This window comes from Xenopus laevis, chromosome 9_10S (assembly GCF_017654675.1).
Source record: "Xenopus laevis strain J_2021 chromosome 9_10S, Xenopus_laevis_v10.1, whole genome shotgun sequence".
NCBI lineage: Eukaryota > Metazoa > Chordata > Amphibia > Anura > Pipidae > Xenopus > Xenopus laevis.
Genome location: NC_054388.1, coordinates 87,057,989 through 87,070,051, shown reverse-complemented (window position 1 = coordinate 87,070,051; position 12,063 = coordinate 87,057,989). Strand labels below are relative to the sequence as shown.

The 12,063-nt window shown below is 36.9% G+C and overlaps 1 long non-coding RNA gene across 1 annotated transcript in view; it reads left to right on the top strand.

The window, feature by feature from the left end:
* LOC121398864 overlaps positions 1–10,492 on the top strand; it is a 61,426-nt gene extending 50,934 nt beyond the window's left edge. The window contains exon 2 of the long non-coding RNA XR_005964554.1: positions 10,155–10,492. This is a non-coding gene — a long non-coding RNA (uncharacterized LOC121398864). The remainder of the gene's footprint in view (positions 1–10,154) is intronic.
* Positions 10,493–12,063: the final 1,571 nt, after the last annotated feature.

Here is a 12,063-nt window from a genome sequence, read left to right as displayed (position 1 = left end):
CATCACTAGTCCTCACTGATGAAACAAGCCCAATAGACATTGCCAATATCTGGCTGGTTTTCTATGTATTGGCCTGTGTTTCACCAGTTTTATACCAGGCTGCAATTAGATAGGACAAATGACCCAGGTTGTCAAACAGCTCGTCATCTCTATACTATATAAATAGACATCACATTAACATTGCAGTGGAACTGCATATTCCATATGGATTTTATAGTGGTTTCTCTCATAGTAGAAAAAGAAACTGTTTAATTATGAAGTTTTAATGCATTCAGCTTGTTGGCCCGAATCACTTTGTCTAACCAAATAGCTAACCCTAAATGTATGGGGGAAATGTAATAAAATAGAAAATATGTGCCGTGCATTTTTCATAACCAGTTTTTCCTTTCACACATCATCATTATTAAGGTTTGTGCAGCCATAGTGCTACTTAACTGTTCATCGGCCAGAGGACCAAAAAAAACCGCACATTTTATTGTAGTTTAGAGCTTTGCACATTGCCTTCAAGCATCTCTTAAAAAAAACACTGTGTGCTATTAAAATTCACAATGTAATAACTGACTAATGAAGAACATCATATTATAAAATGTCTTTTTAATTCTTTTTTTTTTTTCATTCCCCCATATATGTATTATTCGCGACCTTTTTTTAGCAATGAAGCTCAACTTGGCAAACATTGTTTTGTGGATTTGAAGTAAAATACATTATTATTAGTGTGCAACCCTGGGATCTGTGCCAGTCCCTAGCAGCTCTGAGTATGTCATCAACACATGCAACAATACTCCACATACCATAGCCAGTAGGTACTGGTGGGCTGGTGCCATTCACTTTATCCAGAGAAAGAAGGATGAGAGGTGGAAATGAGATTCTCTGATACAGGTATGGGACCTGTTATCCAGAATGCTGGGGACCTGGGGTTTTCCAGATAACGGATCTTTCCGTAATTTGGGTCTTCATGCCTTAAGTCTACTAGAAATTCATTTAAACATTAAATAAACCCAATAGGCTGGTTTTGCTTCCAATAAGGATTAATTATATCTTAGTTGGGATCAAATACAAGCTACTGTTTTATTATTACAGAGAAAAAGGAAATCATTTTTAAAAATTTGGATTATTTAGATAAAATGGAGTCTATGGGAGACAGCCATTCCGTAATTCTGAGCTTTCTGGATATCGGGTTTCTGGATAAGGGATCCTATACCTCTATTAAAGGGGTAGTTTGCCTTTCAGCAATTCGGTTTCTAGAGGCTTAAATTACCCTAGCAATCACGCATTAATTTGAGACTGGACTATAAATAGAAAAGGGACTGAATGGAAAGGAGAGCAATTAAAAGCAATTCGTAGCCTAACAGAACATTTGTTTTTAGATGGGATCAATGACCCCCATTTGAAACTGGAAAGAGTCAGAAGAAGGAGGCAAATAATTAAAAAACTGTAAAAAAGGAAAAATGAAAGCCAGGTGAAAAGTTTCTTAAAATTAGCCATTCTATAATATAGTAATAGTTAACTTAAAGGAAAACCTTACCCCGAAAATGAATATTTAAGCAATATCATATTAAAGTATCTTACCAAACTGGTATAAAAATTTAAGTAAATATTGTCCTTTTACATCTCTTTCCTTCACCTGACCAGAAATACTACAACGCTAACTGTAACAGGAAGAAGTGTGGAAGCAAAAGACAAAACTCTGTCTGTTAATTGGCTCATGTGACCTAACATGTTTGGTTTGTTTGTATGCACCGTGAATCGTGCAATCCCATGGGGTGGCCCTTATTTTTTTAAAATGGAAATTGCATCCAAACTCACAAATTCGAGCTATGTTTTCAAAAACGCGAATATCTGTGAGTTAATAAGCAAAACAAACTCCAGAATTCTCCATCTATAAGCTGGCAAGGTCATGTAGACGATCAAGTTCTTGTGGTTGATTTAAAGGTGACCTGTCACCCTAAGAAATAATTCCAAATTCTTTATTATCTTGTTAGCTGAGCAAAATTAACTATACTTACACTATATGTATTATTTAAATTGTGTTTCCTTCAGTCTTAGAATTACACAATCACAGCAAGCAGGCAGGAGCCATTTTGTAGACACTGTTATTAAGATAAATTTTGTATCGCCCCAAAATCTTGTGTATGCACCAGAAAGGGGAACATAATGCCCATGTGCAGTGCCATACATAATTATGGAGCCTGAGGAGGAAAGGGGGAATGTGAGGAGAGCAGTAACACGTAGGAAGTGCTGAATTGAAAGTGAAAGTAATTGACTGCCCCACCTCTATGCCTCAGGCATAGAGGCAGGGCAGATCATATTTGATTGACAGCTCAAATATTTAAATACCTTTATAACAGGTATGGATGTTTTAATGTCGTTTCTCATTCGAGTTTTTGACATTTGTTTTTTTCCATAAATACGCAAGCATTGGAAATTTGAGTTTATCCAAGGTGGAAAACCCCTTACACAATTCACAAATTTGATTCTTGATAAATATGCCCCTGTATGTAGAAAAAAAAGCAGAGCAATGAAGCACTAAATGCTTTTTCTCTTTTCTACAAGCTCACATTTCACTAAAGCCAATGTGCAGATGGTTTGTCTTTGCATTATGGAACAGTTCCTTGAAATATCCCCACAATGGCCTTTATTGCATTATGGTAACTGTTAATATTAATGGACACATCATAACAAATATTACTCAACCTTAGCAGCTCTTAACAATATACCACCTGCATGGAAATGCTAGCAACATATGATTTACAGTATTAAGGGAATTCAGATTCACATCTAAATCAGATAATCTTGTTTATATTTATTATTTGTACTCGTTGCTCAACCTTCCGAGTTTCTTTAAAAAAAAGCATTGGCATGCAACCAGCTTTCTGGAAAGAAAAACCACCATATTTGCCACCAAATATGATGGCAAAGGTTACACATATTGGAGCTGATATTAAGTTAATAACTGTAGAAATGGCTACAGAAATGAAAACTCCATACACAATGTGGGGGGGGGGGGACTAAATTGCCCGTTGCACCTACTTTGGTGCATAATGTGCTTCTCACTGTGTTGCATGGAACTCCTGCACCTAACATATTTTGAGCAGGCAGTAAGCACAGGGCTTCTCTTGCATGTTGCTTTTACAGGAACTCCGATTTGAACCCATTAAATCACACACAAATGATTTTCTCTTGTGAGTAAATTGCCTGCATATATTGGTGTATATTAGGGATGTAGCGAACTGTTCGCCGGCGAACTTGTTCGCGCGAACTTCGACCGTTCGCGTCCGCCGAATGTTCGCGAACGTCGCGCGACGTTCGCATTTTGAGTTCGCGTTCGATTCGAATACAAATCGTTCGACCATTCGACCATTCGAATTCCTTCGACCGCTATAAATCGAACGATTTCCATTCGTTCGAACGATTGTAAGCATTCGATCGAATGAAAAGCATTCGATCGAATGAAAAGCATTCGATCGAATGAAAAGCATTCGATCGAATGAAAAGCATTCGATCGAATGAAAAGCATTCGATCGAATGAAAAGCATTCGATCGAATGCTTCGATCGTTCGATTCGAATGAAAATCGTTCGATCGAACGATTAGAATCCTTCGATCGTTCGAATCGAACGATTTTAGCGGGTGTTCGAAGTTCGCGAACTGTTCGCGAACGTTCGCATTTTTTGCCGGTGTTCGCGAACGGCGTTCGCGAACACCAAATCGGCAGTTCACTACATCCCTAGTGTACATGTAGGCAATCTCCTCAACAATGTAAACCTTTGTGTTTCTGTTACTTGGCACCAAATGTTGCATTCGGTCCGCTGCTATTTGTCTATAATGCCCTCTAATGTACTTGTAAAGTGTAATCATGTCCTCTCGCAAGCCCCAGAGAAAACAACCCCAACCTTGACAGTCTCCCCTCATAATTTAAGTCTTCCATCCCTCTAACCAGTTTAGTTGCACTTAGTCTGCACTTTCTCAAGCTCATTTATATCCCTCTTATAAACTGGTGTGTTTCCTCCAGAAACTCTACTATAGTTTATATAAAAAAGCTGCTGTGTAGCCACGGGGGCAGCCATTTAAACACAGGACACAGAGCAGATAACAGATACGTTCTGAAGAATCCCATTGATTACTACAGAGCTTATTTGTTATCTGCTGTGTATTTTTTTCTCATTTTTCAGCTTTGAATGGCTGCCCCCATTGCTACACAGCAGCTTGTTTATATAATCTATAGAAGTCTTTCTGAAGCAAACACAGCAGTTATACCAGTGCAGCACAACAGTACATTATATTTTCATTAGTTTAGGACACTTTCATTTTTTTGGTAATACTCTTATTTAAGGGTTTTTGGCTAGTAGACTTAGAAACTAATCACAGCACTTCTTATTGGTGTTAAAACAAAATCACCTGCCCCAAGTTGCCGGTGTTTAAATAGTTTAAATTGTTGCTCTTGCATTATGGCTCCAGAGACCCCTATTGAACAATAAGGGGTTATGTTTAGAGCATACATAAAACATGGCTGAACATATCCAAAGCTGATAGCAAACTCACAGCAATAAAAACAGGACTTCTGCTTCAAAGAAAACTTTTTAAGACATACAGGACAGAAACATGTTTCAAGTAGGTACAGGTGTGGGATCTGCTATGCGGAAACCCATTATTCAGAAAGTTATGAATTAGGGGAGGGCCATCTGCCATAAAACTTTGAATCTCCCATTAAAATGTTAATTAAATAATTAAAATTTTTAAAGATTATGTTGTTTTTCTCTGTAATAATAAAACAGTACCTTGTACTTGCTCCATATGAAATAATTAATCCTTATAGGAAGCAAAACAATCCTATTGGGTTTAATTAATGTTGAAATCATTTTTTAGTTGATTTAAAGTATAAAAATCCAAATTACAGAAAGACCCCCTTATCCGGAAAACCCCAGGTCCTAAGCAGTCTGGATAATGGGTCCCATACCTGTATTATTAATTGTTGGTATTACTGGACCTTTAAAACTCTTATTAAAAAAAAAAAAAAAGTTTTGCTTTTTTTTATTGGTTCATTTTCAGAAAAAGACATTGAAATTCACCGGTGTAGACCCTGCCTAATTACAATTGGCAGCAGTATCGGTTCTTAAAGTTCACCACTGAAATGCAAACCTTCTGCGGGGTTTACCAGCTTTCTGGCTTTTTGGTGTGGAATTACAGTGTGCAAAGGTTAAGCTCTGAGAATTCACGGTAGCGCTTAATACACTTTCTCGCTGGCAACTGAAGCTTGCAAAATACCTTGGAAAAATTATATTTTTTTAATCAGCTGGAAATATATATTTTATAGTTTGAATTTCAGGACTTATTATGTGATGTCTCTCCCTATGAATACTCTAAGCCCCCAAAAAAAAAAGAAATCACCTGTAATTTCAAACATTTAAAAAAGGTATCGCCGGAAAGGGCATTTGTGTAAATAGTTTTATGCATGTAAAAAAAAGATCTTTCACATGGGACTAGTTTGTGTTTATGAAATCACTTAGTTTAATGGCTCATTAAGTGTTAACTGGGAACATTTTGCAAACATTGCTTCTTGGTGGGGAAGAATCGAACATGGACACCTCTGGTTTAATAGCTGTTAACAGACTTTGTCACCTTTGATTGAAATTACTGTAAAACATCTGTTCTCAGCTTGCTTTCTGAGTTTTTTTCTGTACAATAAATGACCTTCTTTAAGACTAAAAGGTATTTGCACAGTCACAGCCAATTAGGAAACTGCATTTCAACGCAGAGCCGGAGAATATTGAATTTTTGCTCTCGCCTAGGTAATTGTGGGCACTGTAGCAGATTGCAAGCAGAACTTATACATGTGGCCTGATTAGTTTTATGTAAAAGAGTCACAATTACTACAGCATAGACAATTACTTACATCAAAGTACATGTATGGGACCTGTTATCCAAAATGTTCGGGACCTGGGGTTTTCCGGATAATGGATCTTTCCATAATTTGGATCTTCATACCTAAAGTCTACTAGAAAATCATGTAAACATTAAATAACCCTAAAAAGCTGGTTCTGCTTCTGATAAGGATTAATTATATCTTAGTTGGGATCAAGTACCAGGTACTGATTTATTATTACAGAGAAAAAGGAAATCATGTTTAAAATATTGGATTATTTCATTATAATGGACTCTGTGGGAGATGGCCATTCCATAATACGGAGCTTTTGCTGGATAATGGATCCTATACCTGTATACTGAAAGTAAAGGTATAGGACCTGTTATCCAGAATGCTCAGGACCGAGGGTTTTCTAGATAAGGGATCTCATTGGATCTCCATATCTTAAGACTTCTTAAAAATAATTTAAATATAGAATTAATTCAATAGGATTGTTCTGCCTCTTAGAAAGATTAATTGTATCATAGTTGGGATGATGGTACTGTTTTATTATTATGTTTAACATTTTTAGTTATTTAAATATAATCGGTTCTATGGGAGATGGCCTTGTCACTATTCAAAGCTTTCTGTATAACGGGTTTCCAGCTAATGGATCCCATACCTGTATCATATCATTTACTTTCATGCCAAAGAAATTAGGCAGAAGAAATTAGACTTTTAATAAAGTATCTGTGATGGTGCCTACCTGCTGGCCACACACAGTGCCAGTTGACCCAGGGGCTCATTCATCTGATATTAAACTATATGGCCAAACTGGTAATCTCTAGGTCAAAAAAATGTATACTGCTTTACTTTCAGTAGGAAAAGTTTAGTCCAAGTATTCCGTTACACATATGGAGGTTTCATAAAGGTATCATTCTATCTACACTGCCTACATCTGCCGTCCTTCATTTAAGCAGGAATAGAGAGAAAGGGAGACATTCATCTGCTGAAAACAATTTAATGTGCATTTCTTCATAGCCCATGTGCCTAGAAACGGATCAGTGCAGCTCATGGTTGGGACTGATGTATCTTAAATGAAGAAGAATCATCTGTGTGTCTGCTTTTGGATCAGCTCAAGTAAACCCCTTGTTTCGTTTATATTCAACATAGCTCTATCTTTGATACTACATTTCTATCTGGGATCAGAATCAGATTCATTTTGATTTATATTAGTGTGAGCATAATGTGTCCACAACAGGGTGCATAGAATGGTTCTCATGGTTTTTGTTTTGTGCACACACTGGGGCCTTTACAAATTTTTAGGCAAAAACTTGTGCAGCTTTTTTTTCTGGAACGATGGCTTATTTAAGGAAAAAAAAAAGCAACAGAATATTCCTGCTCAAGAAAGTCTCACGCAGGCAAAAATCACAGTGTTCGATTCATTTTCAGTAAAGCTAAAAAAAAACTCAAATGTTTTCATGAACTGGAAAAATAAATTAATTATACTGGTAGAGACCATTCCCATTGACCCAATTCTATTGAACCTCTCCAGTTTTTACTTGCCAAGTTTTTTCTGGAGACTTTTTGCAGGTCACATGAGCCAATTAACAGTCAGAGTTGTGTCTGTTGCTTCCACACTTCTTCCTGTTACAGTTAGAGTTGTAGTGTTTCTGGTCAGGTGATCTCTGAGGCAGCACAGAGACCATTACTAAATGGTGGTTCAAGGCAAGAGATGTAAAAGGGCAAAATGTACTTAAATATATATTCCAGTTTGATCAGATTCTTTACTAAGCCACTTAATTTGATATAAACTATCTGTTGCCAGTATTCATTTTGGCGGTATAGTTTTCCTTTAAAACATGGAGCCCATTCTAAACCAGAGCAGTGACCAGCATAGGCTGGTATCAGTTCCCAGAGTGGTGGCAGAGCATCACTGACCTACATCCATGCCAGCACTTAATAGCAAGAAACAACCATTTCTGTCATTGTGTGTTTTCTTATTGCGTATCAGACATACTCTCGAAATTCCATGTTTTATGAATTTCACAAAGTGTGTTTAACTCCTTAATACATTTTTAGGAAAAAGAAGATCATTCTGTTTACTCGTTTCACATATTTTAATTTCCAGGCTTTCATTAGAAATAATATTAGATTTTTTTAAAGAACTGACTGACTTATGAAACTGCGTCCCTGTGGGTTTTTGATTACCATAATACAGAAAGGACATCTTCCTAATTGAGCGTAGCCATATATCCTTCACATCATTTAAAGAGACATTCCTGCAGGAAAAGCATTTAGAGAAGGATGAAAGTATTTGAACACATGTAAAAGTTTCCAAACGAATGTCAGTAAAGATGTGGAACAGTGGGCAAATTGGAGAAGGCCGCATTGTTGCTCCATAGAAAGGTTTGTTGTGCAACACATGGTGGAATTTGTTTTCCAATATATCAAGTCACCTTTGAATGTTAATGACCATTTCATAGCAGGATGATTGTGTAAGATTTCCCCTCAGTACCAGCAATGCAAAGCATCTAACATCGGGAATAAAAACTAAAAATAAACCTGTGTTGTATAAAACACATTTGCTAGAAATGTGACACACGTTGTGATGTTACCTGAGTGTGTTTTCATTATTGTTGTTGTTTTCTTTGGCTTCCTGTATTTTGGTTATTATGGTTCAGCCATTCTTTTTCCCATTGTATGTGAATAGATGGTTTCTTATGAGAAGGCAGAGCAGTACATTAACTAAGGGCATAAGGTATTAGGGTGGTGGCAGACGGGGAGATTAGTAACAAGTCGCCCAGTAACAAATCTTCTCTACTGCGGGCAACTAATCTTCCCAAATGCCTTCCCGCCTGCAAGAATGTGAATTCTTGGCATATGACTCATAAGGAAACTTTTAAATTCCGAAGCGATACGCATTCTTGCCGGCAGGAAGGCATTTCGGGAGATTAGTTGCCCGGCAGTAGAGAAGATTTGTTGCTGGCCGTCTAATCTTCCCATCTGCCACCACCCTTACGATAGGGCTGTGGAACTGGGAGCCTCTACATAGTAACATAGTAAGTAAGGTTGAAAAAAGACACATGTCCATCGAGTTCAACCTTTTTTTTTATTTTTTTTTTATTAACTACCTATCTGCCAGTTGATAAACCCATCTGAAGCCTCTCCAATTTGCCTTAGAGGGGGGAAAATTCCTTCCTGACTCCAAAATGGCAATCGGACTAGTCCCTGGATCAACTTGGACTATGAGCTATTTCCCATAACCCTGTATTCCCTTACTTGCTAAAAAGCAATCCAACCCCTTCTTAAAGCTATCTAATGTATCAGGCTGTACAACCGATTCAGGGAGAGAATTCCACATCTTCACAGCTCTCACTGTAAAAAACGCCTTCCGAATATTTAGGCGGAACCTCTTTTCTTCTAATCGGAATGGGTGACCTTTTGTCAGCTGGAAAGACCTACTGGTAAATAAAGCATTAGAGAGATTATTATATGATCCCCTTATATATTTATATATAGTCATCATATCACCCCTTAAGCGCCTCTTCTCCAGTGTGAACATCCCCAATTTGGCCAGTTTTTCCTCATAGCTAAGATTTTCAATACCTTTTACCAGCTAAATGTGGCTTTTTAAGAGATTTTTTTGGCCCTTGAACTGCTCAAAAGCTCCACTGACCTCTTTGCATTACATTATGTTAATGTTATAATCTGGTACCTGAACATGTAGTATAGAGGCTAATTGACCTTCTATATGACAATCATTGCACAGCACTGCCTTAAGATAATAAAATTGGTTAACAAAACAAGACTCTACGGAAGTGATCCCCAACCAGTGGCTTGCATGCAACATGTTGCTCACCAAACCATTGGATGTTGCTCCCAAAGGCCTCAAAGCAGGTGCTTATTTTTAATTCAAGGCTAGGAGGCAAGTTTTGGTTGCATAAGCATCAGATGTACTGCCAAACAGAGTCTCATGTTTGTTGCCAGTCCACATAGGGGGCTACCAAATGGCCAATCAGAGCCCTTATTTTGTGCCACCCAGGAACATCTTTAATGCTTGCGTTGCTCCTCAACTGTTACTCATGGGCAGGTTAAAAAAGATTGGACATCCCCTTTGACTAAACTTCATGATTATTAAACATAACTGTGCTTCAGCTTTTCTCTTACAGGAAAATATTAACTGTTAAATGTTAACTGGCATAGTGTGACCAGGGTGTTGTGTCTCCCTATTGTAGGACGTGCACACTTGTGTTAAAGTCATAACTGCTTTGGACTTTCCTGCATACTAAATGTATCCTTTTCCGTTTTAGCTATGGAATGCCGATCCACCACCCACCACTTCCTATACAGCTGTATACCGCAGGGAAAATAAGGGACTTTTGGGGGCAGATGTGTTTCACTTACACTACCATAATGCCCCTAAAAATCCTTATTGTTCTTGCAGTGTTCTTCAGAATCTCTGGGGCTGGAACCATGCAAAGAAGAATCTTCAATGTTTGAAATCTGTCATTTCGATCTTTGTCTTTTTTTTTGACCATTTACAAAAACGGAATTGTGACTTAAATAAAAGCAATAAATAAAATAATGTCCAGAGATTTGGATAGATTGATAGGCATGTGCTGACTCTTTCAATAAAAATCGACCATGACAAATTGTCTTTGTATATTTAAGTAAACATTTAGATCTAATAAAATATGCATCTAATAAGACACAATATACTATTATAAGACTGGCACACCTTTCTCAAAAATTTTAATTTCTTTATTATAAGCAAATTGAACCTTTGCAAGGATCTACTCAGCACATTTTTATGGGTGAAACCCAAAGAAGGTTCTTCTGGAGCTGTTGGGACACTGTCCACTATTAAAGAGAGGTAGTGCCTTTTACCATTTGTATTGTATACATATATAAATTTGGATCCAGCTTTTGTCATTTTTGTTCCTCTTGAGATTTCTTGCTCTCTGCTCTAAAGTTCATCCTTCAGGCAACAGCGGAATGAAATCAATCTGCTATGGATGTCAGTTGTAGTGTTTCAAGGCCGGCTTTATTTGCTTCCCCTACACGATGAACAGGTGAGGAACTAGAGCATTTGCTGCCTGTGCCAGAGATCCCTCCTTTCTGCAATCCCTTCCTGCAAATAAAACTCATTACAAGCAAGCACAGCAAGAATTTTACATCGACTCTATAGAATCACATTCAAAATTCGTTGGCACAATGTAGATTTGCTTTATTTATTAAACCATTTTCAGAAGGTTTGTTATGCTTCAAATGGATTGGTACTTAAAAGAATTACTTGGAAACTCTAAATGCTTCTGTAAGCTGGATATTTGTTTCATGAGATGTTTCTGTGTGAACAATAATGATTACTGTTGGAGAATTCTTTCTGAATATCTAAAATCCTGGATTATATTTCTATGGTCACAATTCACCAACCTAATCCTATAGTATTATATATTTATTATATTTATATTCTTTTAATAAAGTTTACAATATGGCACTAGTATGAAAGAGATAACAGAAAAAGGATCAAACATATTGAAGGGTTTCTCACCTTTGAGTTAATGTGTAGTATGATGAAAAGAGTGATATTCCGAAACAATTTGCCATTGGGTTTTGATTTATTATAATTTGTGGTTTTGAGTTATTTAGCTTTTTATTCAGCAGCTCCCCAGTTTGAAATTTTAGCAATCTGGTTCCTAGGGTCCACACTATCCTAGCAACCATGTATTGATTTAAATTTGATTGAAATATGAATGGGAGAGACCTGAATAGAAAGATTAGTAATAAAAAATAGCAATAACAATACATTTGTAGCCTTACAGAGGATTTCTTTTTTAGATGGGGTCAGTGTCCCCCCAAAGCTGGAAAGAGCCAGAAGAAAAAAATTCAATAACTATAAAAAAATAATGATCAATCGAAAAGTTGTTTAGAATTGGCTATTCTATAACATACTAAAAGTTAATTTAAAGGTGAACCAGCCCTTTAATGCACCCAGATGAATATTTTAAATTTTATAACTATTTAACTGAAATCCACCTAAGCACCTTGGCTTACAAATGCCCACTGATGGTTTTGCTTGTCTGTTAACCTATAATATGCTATAATAAATAATAGATATTCTTCTAATATCTATATGGAATTAGTGTAGCATTTTAGCTGTGTGTTAAAGTTCCCTTTGTTTTAAACATACACACCCACACTCGGATTACTAAACATCAT